This window comes from Petaurus breviceps, unplaced genomic scaffold, assembly GCF_028583685.1.
Source record: "Petaurus breviceps papuanus isolate PSGF00001 unplaced genomic scaffold, PetGlider_PUasm1.0 90602, whole genome shotgun sequence".
NCBI classification, from domain to species: domain Eukaryota; kingdom Metazoa; phylum Chordata; class Mammalia; order Diprotodontia; family Petauridae; genus Petaurus; species Petaurus breviceps.
Window position 1 is genome coordinate 1,513,524 of NW_027187283.1, and position 15,033 is coordinate 1,528,556.

Below are 15,033 nucleotides of genomic sequence, written 5' to 3' on the forward strand. Positions count from 1 at the left end.
AAAGCATCCAGCTGATAGAAAGCTGAAGCTGAGTGATTACTAATTGGTCAGAGAAAGAATTAACTTCACTGGCCATGAGCTTCAGGGAAAGTTTTGGTCCTTCAGCAACTATATTTGGAGAAAGGTGAAGCTTTTCAGTAGAACTGACTGCAGTCTGCTCCCACTTCTGGTCTAAGAAATAAAATCAGAAAGAATTTTTCTGCTGCTTTGGTCTTCCAGTGATCTGGTTTGAAGAGTCAACCTAAACGTGTGGCTGAAAGCAATATTCTGATTGGAGAATCCAGGTGAATGAATAATTTGGTTGAACCCATCTATAGATCTTACAAATAGAAAGTTTAGAATTTTACAGTTCTCTCACATAAAGCATGCTGTTCAAGCTAAGAGCTAACACTTTCTAAAAACTTTTTTAACGTGAAGATAAATGAAAAAAAGACTTTATAAATGCTATGTTGGAGTAGAGAAGATTAGGGGATTTTGCTATCTGAAGAGTGGAGAGGATCAATAGTACAGCAGAGAAGAGAAGTAGCTTCATGTGCGGTACAAGTTTTCCTGGAGAGACAATGAACACTGATATTGTAGGCCAGAATTGTGAGTTACTCTAGCACATGATTTTTCCTACATCATATGTTTTCCTTCAAGATTCTGAGCTATGTGCATTCTCTTCACCCTAGAAATTTAGTCTTTTGATGGGAGAATATAATCTAGGTTTTTATGGTTTGAATTAGCTTTTGTAGTTACCTGAAAATTTCTAGAATAGAATGAACTTCATCTACTTAAAAACAGACAAACAAACAAAGAAAAAAATAAAACAAACAAACAAACAAAAAAAACCATGGCAAATCGTAACTTCTTGCAACTATTCTCTTTTCTGTATTTTCCAGAAGAAAATTACTTGTGTATAACCTCCACTTCCTTTCTGTCTTTATCTACTTACAAAGAGAAATCTTAAACATAAAGCAATTAAAAGACACTACAGTCTAATTGAATTTTAATTAAGAATGCATGTCAGTGTCAGTGTGCACTAACTGAAGCCACAGAAGCAGGAAAATAACTCCTGAAGTAGGCTGAAGATGTGATAAGATTGACAAGAAGAGGCAGAAAAAAAAACAAACTAAACGAAAAATGTATGAAATCTCTTGTCAAAGCAGATTTAATATGAGCTAAAATAACCATTGTATTAGGTAATCACAGTTATGGAAAGAATTCCTTTCTCATTCTCTTTCTCTATGTATGTATGCATGTATTTATGTATGCATATATACATAGACACATACACATAGATTTATGCATGTGACTTCAGAAATATGTACTTAAGATGCATTCTAAAATGTTTTAGTGTCACAAAAATGACCCTGCTTATATCAATTATATAAAAGTTCTGGCAGATCCTAGGAGGCTGGAAAAAGGTTTTGACTGAGCAATAGATTAGTTAGTTGTTGCTCAAGGATGAGACTATAGAAGCTCAAACAGGTTCACCACCAGGCAGACTTAAGAATAATGAATGAAAATGAATGGAACCACATTAAATCTTAACTATTTGCCAGTACTGTGACAGTTGCTGGCTTTGCAAATGCAAAAGAAAAGATGCTCCTTGTTCTCAAGGAACTTATATTCTAAAAGCAAGAGGCAATACAAAAAGAGGAGTGGTGGCTAGAGAGTCTGGCTTAAGTTAGGAGGGATGGTGAACAGAGCTGTTGAGGAAAGGGAAGAATTGATTGTGGTTTCAGAACTGGAAAGGGAAGAGGGGGGACACACCGTAGGGCCCCAGAACCAAGTTCCAGACATGAATATCATCCAGAGCACAGGTACTGGAAGAGGGTGATTATACCACTCAGGGGCTTTGGAACGATTCAGGGGAGTGGTAATAGCCTTGGGTACAACTGGGGGTAAGGCATTGAATAAAAATGAGGGGGTGGTGGAAACATAAAGAAAGAAGAGAAGAAAAAACATTTATACATGTTTCATCTGTTGTGTAACAGAGTTAAAGTCATAGTGATTATATATTTTTTCAAATAAACATATAAAGTGCAAGTTATAACTGATCAAGTTATAACTGGTCAAGCCTACCAAAAAAACTTAATAAGCAAGCGTTGACACACAACAGTGCAATACATTGTTGGGAAGTCCAGCATGCATTGGCAGGAGTGTGCACCTACAATGAGTTGTTTAGAATAAGATACTGTATGCTTACATGATGCAATATTGTGTCATCAAAACTTCAATGCAAGAATCCTCCCCCCAAATTTACAATAAGTTATTAAATTTAAGATGTGTCATTTCAAATATATATGTATGTTTGAAACGAAACAATTTTTTAAAAGCATTAAAGGGTTAAAGAAATTTCCAGGGGGTGTTGAGCAATTTTTTTATTTTTTTTTGAAAAGCAGACAGTAAGTCAAATACGTTTGGGAACCTCTGCCCCAGAGCATAGTCTCTGCTCCAGGTTGAGTTTCCTCATCAGGATTCCCATCCACCTATGAAATCAATGCTCATTAATGAATACATGCTGAGAAATCACTTTAATCCAATGCAAATTTTATTTTCAATTTCTAGTGTTAGAAAGTTTTCTTTGGCCACTGGTAGGTTTACTTGACTAGGCAGACACAGCCAGTATATGTCAGAAGCAGTAACTGAATGCAGTTGTTTCCATCTCAGAGGCTGACTCTTTATGAATTAAATCATGCTCCCTTTCAGATATTTTTTGTTTTGTTTGTAATACACTGATAAACAAAAATAAACACACATAACACATCTATGGTATATGTGTGTATACATACACCCAATACATATGCATATGTATGTATATGTGTGTATGCATGCATACATGTGTGAATATGCACAGATATCTGTATATGTATACACATTGATGTGTGTATATGGACATGTATGTGTATATATGTATGTGTCTATGTTGTCTTACCTGACCTATATTTCTCAGTAATATATCTAGCCTTAACAGTTCCCTATATTCACTGAATCTCAGTCCAACATCTTCAGGTATAAGATGTTTGAGTTAACCAATTCTTCCTGCCCCTGCTAAAATAAGTATGTATGCACATGTGTATGTGTGTGTATGTACATATGTATGTGTGTATCTATGTATGTGCATGTGGACATATACAAATAAAAATAGTGTTTGGACATTTATGTGAATTGTGTGGGTGTGTACGTACATGTGCACTGTAATAGTAATGAAATTTGAAGTTCCTTTTCTATTGCTAACCTGAAAGGTACTTAGCTCTGAGTAATTAATCAAGCCTCTGTTAAAGAAACAGAAGGTATGAACTCCTGTCTCTGGAAGGGGTTGGCTGAAACAGGAAGGAGCTAAAGCCCTGTGGGTATATAAGGAGAAGTCCCTGCTGGGTCAGACGGATCTTCTTGGAGCAAGCTTTGTGGAGGCAGAAGCTGCTGATGCCAGGGAGGCTGAACAGGCAAGCCCCTCCCCCCCCTCCCCCCAGGCTGGAGAGAATGATTTTGATTTTGGGAACCTGGGTGAAGTGATTTTGATTCTGAGAACCAGTTGGAGCTTCTGCTGAGGAGCTGCTGAGTCTGAGGGCCAGCCACAGCTTCTAAGAGCTGCCAAGGATGTCCAAGGGCCAGCTGGAGCTGCCTCAGACTAAGGAGGCATGACTGTGATGCTGGTACTTTAAATGAACCTGTTTGTGGCTTTGTTGGACCTTGACTTCCTAGGAACAGAAACTGTGAGGGATTTATGGTTGACTGGATGCTGTGTGCTTCAGCTTGGAGTGGGAAGTGCATGGAGAGCTGGACAGGGACCTAGGAGCTCTCTGCCTTTGAACCCAGGTAGGATCTGGGACCATGGAAGGTGATCCAGGGACTCTGGGAGACCACCTTGAGTCAAGCTGATGGAGGACTTTGCTTGGATGCTCTGTGCTGACTGAGAAACTGTAATTTTCTAGTGACTTAGGGGTTGAGGGCTTGTGTATTTTCTGATGATTAAATAGTGAATGATGACTGAATAAGTGACTGATTTGTAACTTACTGTGCCCCATGGGTGGAGAACTTTGATTATTGTACTTTGTGTCCCTTGAAGTGGCAAGCATCCTTAAGGATGATTGAATGAATGAGTTGATTGAATCATTTGCTAAATGATTGTTCTTTGTTGAAATCTGTGTGACCACTGTGGTAAAGACTATGTGGTCATTTTAGTGATAAGCTCTTGTGAATGCTGTAATTTTATTTTCTGTGATAAGTGGTAGCATTGTGAATGCTGCACCTTGATTTTCTGTGAATGTTTTGCTCTGATTTGTTATTGAATAAATGGCATGTTCACTGTACTGTGTGATCAGAACTTTGAAAGGCTGTTCGCAGTAGCATTCTTTTGGAGGGCTGCTCATGCTTGGCTTTACGTGCACATGTGTGTGTATAAAAGAAAATTAATAATGTATTTTAATTTCTTTGCTATACACATATGATTTTATTTTGAAAGGGCGAGGTCAAAACCACCCCATCCTCATTTTAGTCTTGATACATTAACAAGATAAAAACATATTTCAATCAATCCATCATAGTCTTGAGTCATTCTTTTAATTTGGAGAAAGTCATATTTTCTTAATTTGAAAAAAATATCCCTTAAACCAGCTAAAATTACAAATCATCTTGTGGTTTTTAGGTTGAATACTGAACATCTCATTACTAGTGGTTAGATACGCATGAGGTATTTCTGAGTTTTCAGAAACAGTATATTCACCTTAGTAATCAACTAAGGAATTCATTTCAAACTTTGGAAAAAATATTGTATAACATAGTGATCATGCTTGAAAGAGCTATCCTCTCACCTATAACTTTATGTCCACAGATGAAACACTGAAGGTTAGAAGGGGATTTGAAACTTATTTGACCCCCTCAATTTACAGACAAGGCCACCAAGACTCAGAAAGTTGTGTGATTTTCCCAAGGTCACAGAACTCAGGAACAGTAGAGCTAGGGCCAGAGCCTGAGTATTTTGACTCTTAGTCCAATGGTCTCCCATTAGAGTGTATCAGTGTTATAGACATCTTATTATTGAAGACAATGGATTTACAAATGTCATGAGTTGTAGTAATAGGGGCCTATCAAAAGGGGAGGAAAGAGCTTGGGAGAAGAGAGATTCTGGGCTTTTGTCTTCCAGCTTTAAAAGAGAAGACACACTGTTACAAACTCTCTTAAGGTCTTTGAAGGTAGAAAGACCCTAGAAAAATGCTGATATGTATAGGAGATGGCATCTCAATCAAGATACTATCCCTAACTTGCTACTTTATGTGTTTGGCAGAAATTTTGCCGTGGGTGACATCTGAGATCACTATCTGTAACTCTATCTCTTTCTTTCTCTGTCTCTCTTTCTCTCTGTCTCTGTTGAGCAGAGCTATGTTTGTTCATTGTAGATCTGGTATTTCATGGGAAAAGATTAAGATCTGGTTATAGAGCTTGTGGCACTCTTTTGTGGTTAAGGGATACAGAGTAAGGTTTGAAAAAAATATCATCTAGACTAACCACATTAAGGGAACAGATAGATTTAATTCTAATCTAATTTCATTTATCACCGAAAAGCAGAGTGTCTAGTCTGTGGCTGCAATCTCCTATTCCCTCTCCCCAGAAGAAATCAAAATCTCCCTTGGAGAAATGTAGAAGGAAGAGATTAAAGAGATACAAATTCTTGACTCCTTGTGAACTCTATCTAGACAGACCCATGTGGACTATTATAACCTACATGGGCAAAACATAGAGTGTGCACACATGCACACACACACACACCCTTACTTATGAAAAGTACCAATAATGTTATGGACCTTGCCAAAAATGTTAAGGAAGAGGGGTAAAAGTAGTTTTTGTTTATTTGTTCTTTTATTTTATAGCTATATTAGTGAAAAGAAGAAAATTAGAGAAGGTATTGAACCTCTATTATGTATTCAAGGACAGATGATAACTGATGATATTAAGACGGAACAACTTCTGTACTTATTACATTTTTGCTTTCTTGTATGAGCACAGCTTGAATGAGGCTAGGTATTCCAAAATGCAGTGTACAGAAAGTTATAGCACAGAAACAGAACACAGAATCAGCAGAGAGAAAGTAATTTAACTAACTTTATTGGTTGGGAAATAAGTACTAAAGGAAGGGCAATCAGAAATTGTGGAAATAGGTTCACTGAAGGCCACCTTTGGGCACTAAAACAATAAAAGCCTGGTGGGTTTTAATAAAGCAATTAATTGAGTAAATCAGGACCAGGAATTGAGGTAGGCAGTGGGAATCTGGATCTGCAATTCAGGTCAAGGTTGGAGACTGGTGTTGATTCATAATAAAGGGAATACATCGGGGAATGGTGGCTACTTGATATTCATTCTACCCTGAAATAGAAAAGAGATTTTTGGTTGTTACCTAAGGAATGGCATTTGGGATTTTCTGTCTTCTTTATTTCTTGAGGTGGGAATGATTTTCCAAAAAGAATAACCTTTAGACTGGAAAAGTTAAAACCAAAATTATTAAGACAGAATTGAAAGTCAAGATTAGAAGGAAAGCAGAAAATTAGGGAAAAAATTTTAAAGCAATTTTCTCTTTTAGAGGCCTCATTTCTCAAATATATAGAGAACTGAGTCAAATTTATAAGAATAGAAGTCACTCCCAAAATGATAAATGGTCAAAGTATGTAAACTGGTCAAAGTATATAAAAAGTGAAATGAAGAAATCATAGCTACTTATAGATACATGGGGAAATGCTTTAAATCACTGTTGGATAGATACAGTTGAAAAGAACCCAGAGGAACCACTTCATATGAATCATATTTGCCAATATGACAGAAAAGGAAAGTAACAAATGTTGGAGAGGATGTGGTGAAATAGCGATACTAATACAATGTTGGTGGAATTGTCAATTGATCAAATCATTCCAGAGAGCAATTTGGAACTATATCCAAAAAGGGACTATATCAAAAAGGATATAAAATTGTGCATCTTCAATGACCCAGTAAGAACAGTACTATGTCTTTATCCCAAAGAGATTATAAAAACAAAAAAGGAAAAGGACCTCTGTGTACAAAAATATTTATAGCAACTCTTTTTGTAGTGGCTAAGAATTAGACATCAATTGGGTAAAGACTGAACAAGTTGTGGTATATATAATCATAATAGTATTGTGCTATAAGAAATGATGATCAGGATGCTTTCAGAAAGACCTGGAAAGAGGTGGAGCCAAGATAGTAGAGTAAAGGCAGTGACTCAACTGAGCCCTCCCCCAAATCTCTCCAAATACCTTTACATAATGACACTAAACAAATTCTAGAGCAGCAGAACCAAAATAAAAAAAAAAAGATGGAGTGAAACAATTTTCCAGCCCATGACAACTTGGAAAGTCAACAGGTAAAGTCTGTTGCACCAGGGTGAGAGAGAAGTGGAGGCTGTACCACTCTAGGCTGGCCCGACCAAGACAGGAGCAGGCCTTAGGACAATTGAATTAGTGGCAGCAGTGGTGTTTTCCAGACTGCTCATCCCATATATGTCAAAAACAGCTTAGTAAGTCTGCAGGAAAGTTCTGTTGCATCTGGGTAAGAATGCAGCAAAGTCCAGCGCAGGCCACACTAACACAACCCTGACCCTAGCAAACAAGGAGCAGGCTTTGGGAGCCACTGAATCAGCAGTGGCAGTGGTTGCTTTAGGAGCTCTCAGTCCAAAGACAGGATGGCAGTCAAACAATAGGTCATAAGGAGATCACAGGGGTCTCTTTTCTAGCACTGATGCAATATTGTTGCTTTGTTCATTTTTAGATCCAGGTTGCAGTCCTGGGGTGTAGTACCAGGGTGAGGAGGAGCACTAGCATAGCAGAGTTTGTGGCCACAATGTGAGGAGCAGGGATCCTCCTCACAGTTCCAGGGCAGAAAAGAGTATATGTGGTCACTCACAAACCATAGAGCAGGGCAGTTTTAAACACCTCTCCTTAGATCATACCACCTTGGAAGAATTGAAACTTAGGGTCCCTAGACATATCAATGAAAACAGCTGTGCAAAACCCCTGAAGCTTAGGATAGCATACTCTCCATCCTGGAAGCAGAGTCCTACTTAACAGAGCTAAAGGCAAGTAATAGGCAGAAAATGAGCAAACAAAAGAAAAAAATCCTGACTATAGAAAATTACTTGGTGACAAGGAAGATCAAAACACATACTGAGAAGAACATAACAAAGTCAAAGCTCCTATATCCAAATAATCCAAGAAAAATAGGAATTAGGATCAGGCCTTGGTAGAATGCAAAAAGGATTTTGAAAATCAAGTAAGAGAAGTAGAGGAAAAATTGGGAAAAGAAAGTGATGCAAGAAAATCATGAAAAAAGAGCCAACACTTTAGTAAATGAGACATAGAAAAATAACTCCTTAAAAAGAGACTACGGAGTGGGTAGGTGGTGCAGGGAATAGACCATTGGCTCTGGAGTCAGGAAGGCCTGAGTTCAAATGTGGTCTCAGACACTTACACACACACACACACACACACACACACACACACAAATACACAAAAACTATCCATGTGACCTTTGGCAAGTCACTTAACCCCAATTGCCCTGCCTTCCCCCTCAAAAAAGCAAAGCAAACAAACAAACAAGAAAAAAACCAGATTAGGTCAAATGCTAAATGAGGTACAAAAATCCAGTGACTAGAAGAATGTCTTCAAAAGCAGAACTGGTCAAATGAAAAAAAGAGGCACAAAAATTCACTAAAGAAAAAATGCTCCTTAAAAAGTAGAATGAGCAAAATGGAAAAGGAGGTCCAAAAGGTCACTAAAGAAAACAATTCCTTTAAAATTAGAATGGAATAAATGGAAGCTAATTACTTTTTGAGAAATCAAGAAGTATTAAAACAAAACCAAAAGAATGTAAAAATAGAAGACAATGTGAAATCTCATTAAAAAGTACTCACCTGAAAATAGATCCAGGAGAGATAATTTAAAAATTGTTGGATCACCTGAAATCCATTATCAAAAAAAAAAAGCCTAAACCTAATATTTAAAGAAATTATCAAGGAAAATTGCCTTGATATTGTAGAACCAAATGATAACACAGACACTGAAATAATCTGCTAATCATCTGAAAGAGATCCTAAAATGAAAACTCCCAGGGATGTTATAGCCAAATTCCAGAGCTCCCAGGTCAAGGAGAAAATATGGCAAGTACTCAGAAAGAAACAACTCAAGTATCACAGAATGAGGCGATAACACAAGATCTTTCAGCTTGTACATTAAAAGATCAGAGGGCCTGAAATATATTCTAGAGGGCAAATAAGTTAGGATTACAACCAAGAATCAACTCCCCAGGAACACTGAGTTATAATCTTTCTGTGGGAAAATGGGAATTCAATGAAATAGTGGACTTTGAAGAATTCTTGATGTAAAGAACAAAAATGAATAGAAAATTTAACTTTCAAATACAAGACTCAAGAGAAGCATAAACAGGTAAACACAAAAGGAAGATCAAAAGGGACTTAAGAAGGTGAAACTGGGGGTGGCCAGGTAGCACAGCAAGTAAGAGCACTGGCTCCAGTGTCTGGATGACCTGGAGATCAAATTCTGGCCTCAAATACTTAGCACCCACCCAGAAAGACCTGCCCGTGTAACCTTGAGCAAGTCACTTAACCCCAATTGCTTAGGGGCGGCCAGGTGGCTGAGCTAGTAAGAGCACCTGCTCCAGTGTCGGGATGACCTGGGGATCAAATCTGGGCTCAGATACTCAACACCACACCCAGAAATAACTGGCTGTATAACCTTGAGCAAGTTATTTAACCCCAATTGCTTAGAAATAAATTAATTAATTTAAAAAAAGGTGAAAATGTTTTTAATCCTACATGGAAAGATGATATTGTTAACTCAAGACCTTTCTCATCATTAGGGTTATATAGACAGAGGTTACAGGTGGTTCAATATGAAGGGATGATATCTTAAAAAATAAAATTAAGTGGTGAGAGAGAAAAGTACTTGGAGAAAGAGAAAGGGAGAGGCAGAACAGCATAAATTACCTCACATAAAAGGGTCAAGAAAAAGCTTTTACAATGGAGGCGATGAGGGGGAAGGTAAGGAAAAGTAAGTGAACTTTATTGTCATCAGAATTGGCTCAGAGGGAATAACATACAAATGAAATTGGTTATAGAAATCTTACTCTACAGGAATGTAGGAGGGGGATTGGATAGGAGAAAGGGAGGTGATAGAAGGGAGGGCAGATCGGCAGATCAGGGGAGGGTATTTACAGATGCAAAACACTACTGAGAAGGGATAGAATGGAAGGAGACCGACAATAAAATAAATGGGAGGAATTACAGTTAGTAACAGTAAATGTGAAAAATAAATTGAAGTGGGTTTCTCTGATGAAGGCCTCATTTCTCAAGTGTGTGGAGAACTGAATCAAATTTGAGATGAGAGCTATTGCCAGTTTGATGGATGATTGGAACATATGATCAGTGTTCAGATGGCATAATCAAAGCTGTCTTTTGGCCCTGTTAGGGGATAATCTAACTCACTATTGACTGGAAAAATGCAAATTAAAACAATTCTGAGGTACTACTGCATACTTATTAGATTGACTAATAAGACAGAAAAAGGTAAATGACAAATGTTGGAAGGGATGTGGGAAAAGTGAGAAATTAATGCATTGTTAGTGGAGTTGTGAACGGATTCATTCTGTAGAGCAATTTGCAATTATTCTCAAAAGGCTATAAAACCATGCATACCCATTTGACCTAGCAATACCAATACTAGGTCTGTATCCCCAAAGAGAAAAAGAACAAAAAGTAAGAGTATCTATATGTACAAAATTATTTATAATAGCTCTTTTCTGGAGGAAAAGAATTAAAAATTGAGGAAATGCCCATGAATTGGGGAATGGCTGAACATGTTGTGGTTTGTGATTATGATGGAATACTCTTATATTATAAAAAAGGATAAGCAAGATGTTCTCCAAAAAACTGGTAATACTTGAATAAACTGATGCAAAATGAAATGTACTGTGTACAAAGTGAGAGCAATATTGTAAGGTGATCAGCTGTGAATGACATAGCTATTCTCAGCAATACAATCATCTAAGACATCCCTGAAGGACTTATGATGAAAAATGCTATCTATTCCCAGAGAAAGAACTGATGGTATCTGAATACAGTTTGAAGAACACATTTATTTTTTTTCTTGTTTTTTTTTCCTATATTTTCTTTAACAACATGATTATTATGCTCATGTTCAAGAAAACACATATATATTCTTTATCAAATTGCTTGCTTTCTCAATGGGGTAGGGAGGGAGGAAGGGAGAGAATTTCGAGCTCAAAGTTTGTAATGGTAATAGAAATTTAAGATCTTCCCTGCCCCTTAATAAGCATGAATTTGACTTGAGGACCTTTCCTGCTTTAAAATACACTCTGCCCTAATAGACTGCATGTGCTCACCTGGAGCCTGTGGTGGGAAGCTTGTTTTTCACAACCTTTGTTACTTTGTAGTCAAGTGGGTATGAGGGCTAGTCACTGTGCACAGTACATTTCATTTTGCATCAGCAATGCAAGGACCTAAGACAACTCAAAAAGATCCATGATTTAAAATGCCACTCACATTCAAAGAACTATGGAGTCTGAATACAGATCTAAGAGTACTATTTGCTCTGTTTTTTTCTTTTTTTCCTTTCTTGTAGCTCCTCCCATTCATTCCAGTTCTTCTATACAACATTACTAATGTGAAAATATGTTTAAAAAGAATGTATATGTAGAGGCTATATCAGATTGCATGGTATCTTGGGGAGGGGAGAAAGGAGGGATGTGGAAAAAAAATTTAAACTTATGGAAGTGAATGTTGAAAACTAAAAACAAATAAATTGTTTTTTAAAAAGAATGACTAGAGGAGCAGCTAGGTGGCACAGTGAGTAGAGCATCGGCCCCAGAGTCAGGAGGACCTGGGTTCAGATCTGGCCTCAGACACTTGACACATACAAACAAAAACTAGCCTTGTGACCTTGGGCAAATCACTTAACCCCAATTGCCCTACCCTCCTCCCTCCCAAAAGCATAAAAAAAAAATTTCCACAGGGCGGCTAGGTGGTGCAGTGAGCAGAGCACCATCCCTGGAGTCAGGAGGACCTGAGTTCAGATCTGACCTCAGACACTTAACACAAAAGCTAGCCATGTGTCCTTGGGTAAGTCACTTAACCCCAATTGCTCTCCAAAAAGAAAAAAGATAAAAATAAAAAAAAGAGTGGCTAGGTGTCTTCATGAAAGTGGTAGGACCCATTATTAGATATTTTTGTAATAATATTTATGTCTTAAATATGGTAAGTGGACACCAAAATTCTTACCTCCTCTACATTTCTATGATTCTATGCCTTATTACTGTTTCCAAATGGGTTATGTGACATGTCTTTCCAAATGCCTTTGCCAACAGTCTCATTATAGTCTCTTATCTGACTAGAGCTAGTTTTTCTTCTCTTTACTTTGGGTTTCAGTTTCATCTGAGGTCTTCTTCCTTTTCCCTTTCTCCACCTTTCATAAAGTAAATTAAAGTAATATTTGTAAAGTTCTTTGCAAACTTTAAAATGCTATATAAATGTTATGATAATGGTAATTATAGTTGTAAACTGGAATAGGGTAGAATGTATTTTGGAGTCAGAAAAATGAATACACTCTCTTTATGTATATATGTATGTATGTGCATATATATATATATATATATGGATAAAATTTTAATTTAATTCTTGTGTATCAGAATCACTGTGCCACTTCATTTCTCTCCAGCAATGCATCCTTGACACGAATGAAAGTTTCAACAAAACTATGGGTCTTGATATTTGTAGAATAATATGTATGTCTTCTTTTTGGCAATTGTATGAGGACATCTGCATTATTGGATTTGTAAATAGATTTAAACTGATAGTTGCTACTACCCTTGCCATTTGCTTGTATATTGCCAAAAGAAAATGGCTCTCAGTAGGTTGAAATTAGAATAATTTTTCAGGTCTTCAAAAGGAAACAGTTTTTGTTTGTTTATTTATTGATTTCATTTTCTATTTTCATTACACTATTCATCATTTACGCCATTCACTCCAGGTCCCAGCAATAAGCTCTAGCCTACTAAATCTAGTTTTAGACATAGTTGTATCTGATTAGATTAAAATCTCCATGTGTCTTTTGGAAATTAATATTAATTGCAATCATGTTACATTCCTTTTGAGCCGCCCAAACTGCTGTAGCCATGGTTATTATCAACATTTTAGAAAACAGGTTTTGATTCAGAAAGACAGAGGTTTTCTCTCACCCAGAAGTTCCCAGCAGAAATTAAACCATAGGTCCAAAACAGCCCTCCAAAATGAGAAGACCTTTACTTAAAATGTTTAAAAAATAGTTAGAATTTATAAAGTGCCTTAAGGTTTGTGAAAAGATATATCTATGTTTTCTTATATAATTGTCACAATAGCCTCACAAGATAGATGTTTTAATCATTCCTATTTCATAGATGTGGAAACATATGTGGAGACAGAGATAGTTTAATCACTTTACCAGGGTCATCCGACTAGCAAATATTTGAGTCAGTTCTTTGAATCTATGATTCTTGCTGACCATGCTTTCAGTGTCTTTTCAATAAAATATTTGAGAATGTCTTTGGATGTTGCATATTAAAATGGTGGTTTATCATATTATTTGATTCATCTTCAACCATGAATTCTCTTTCTCCCTCTCTGCCTCTAACTCCGTCCCTCTTTCTCCCTCCCTTCCTCCTTCTCTTTCTTTCTTTTCTCTCTCTCTCTACTTCCCTTTCTCTCTCTCTCTCTCTCCTCTTGCTTTATATGTTGTTATTGTTTAGTCATTCAGTTGTTTCTAACTCTACATGACCTCATTGACTTTGGTCCATAGGGCTTTCTTGGCAAAGATAGAATTGGTTTACCATTTCTTTTTCTATTGTCCCACACCTTACAGATAGGTTAAATGACTTGTCTATGGTCACACAGAGAGTAAGTGTCTGAGGCCAGATTTAAACTCAGATTTTTCTAAGTGAGAGCCTGGTCCTCTATCTACTGAGCCACCTATCTCCCCTCCTCTTCCCTCCCTAATATATGTAAACCTGTGTGTATGCATGTATATATACATGTATACACACTCACACATGAGTGTATAAACATGTTTGTATGTGTGTGAATGTGTGTATATGTATATATGTACAAGTATAACCAAATGCACATATATTAATTCATGTGTGTTTATATGTGATATGCTTGAGTATAGCAAAACCAAGTCCACAGTGAGCATTCTTTCTGTGGTCCTTTCTATTATTGTACTTAATGTTGCCTATTTGTTTTCATGTAAGGAGTCATCTGCAAACAAAAGTCGAATCTGTTTTAGAGACTGATTTTCTGAATCACTTATTTTCTGATACTTCCAGTATATACAATAGACCATAGAGTAAAAGTTATTTTAATATGAGCAGGCCCTTATTGTTAATGTGGGGGAGGGGGTGAAAAAAAGAAAGTACAAGGCAGAGAGAGATCTAGACCAAGAAAGACTCAAAGATGAAATAAATTGAGACAAAAAGAAACAGGAGCAAGCTAATAGAGATAAAAAATGGAGATGTCAGAGAAAGAAAGATGAGAAAATGTGTGTGTGTGTTTGTGTGTGTGTGAGACAGAGAGACAGAGACAGAGAGACAGAGACAGAGAGACAGAGAAGAGTTTGAGAGAGAGATTTATAACCAATTATAAATGGTTGATTTCTCTTGGCATCCAGGGGGTTACACTCACAATACATCTCTTCATCGAAGGGATAAAGCTAAAAGCCATGGAAAACCTTACATGATCTTCAACTTTCATTTAATAAGAATCATCAGCATGTGTTTGGGACAAGAAGGTCATGCTTTAGAAGCTAAAATTCTTTGAAGATGTCACAGTATGGAAGAAAAGGAGAATATGGGGTCTGTATTACATGTAGGGATTTTCATGAAGTCATTTACAAAGCCTCTGAATATGAAATGATCTGAGAGAATAAAATATCTACACACAAAGCAAAATATAACACTAGGAATCGAGTAGAAGAATAA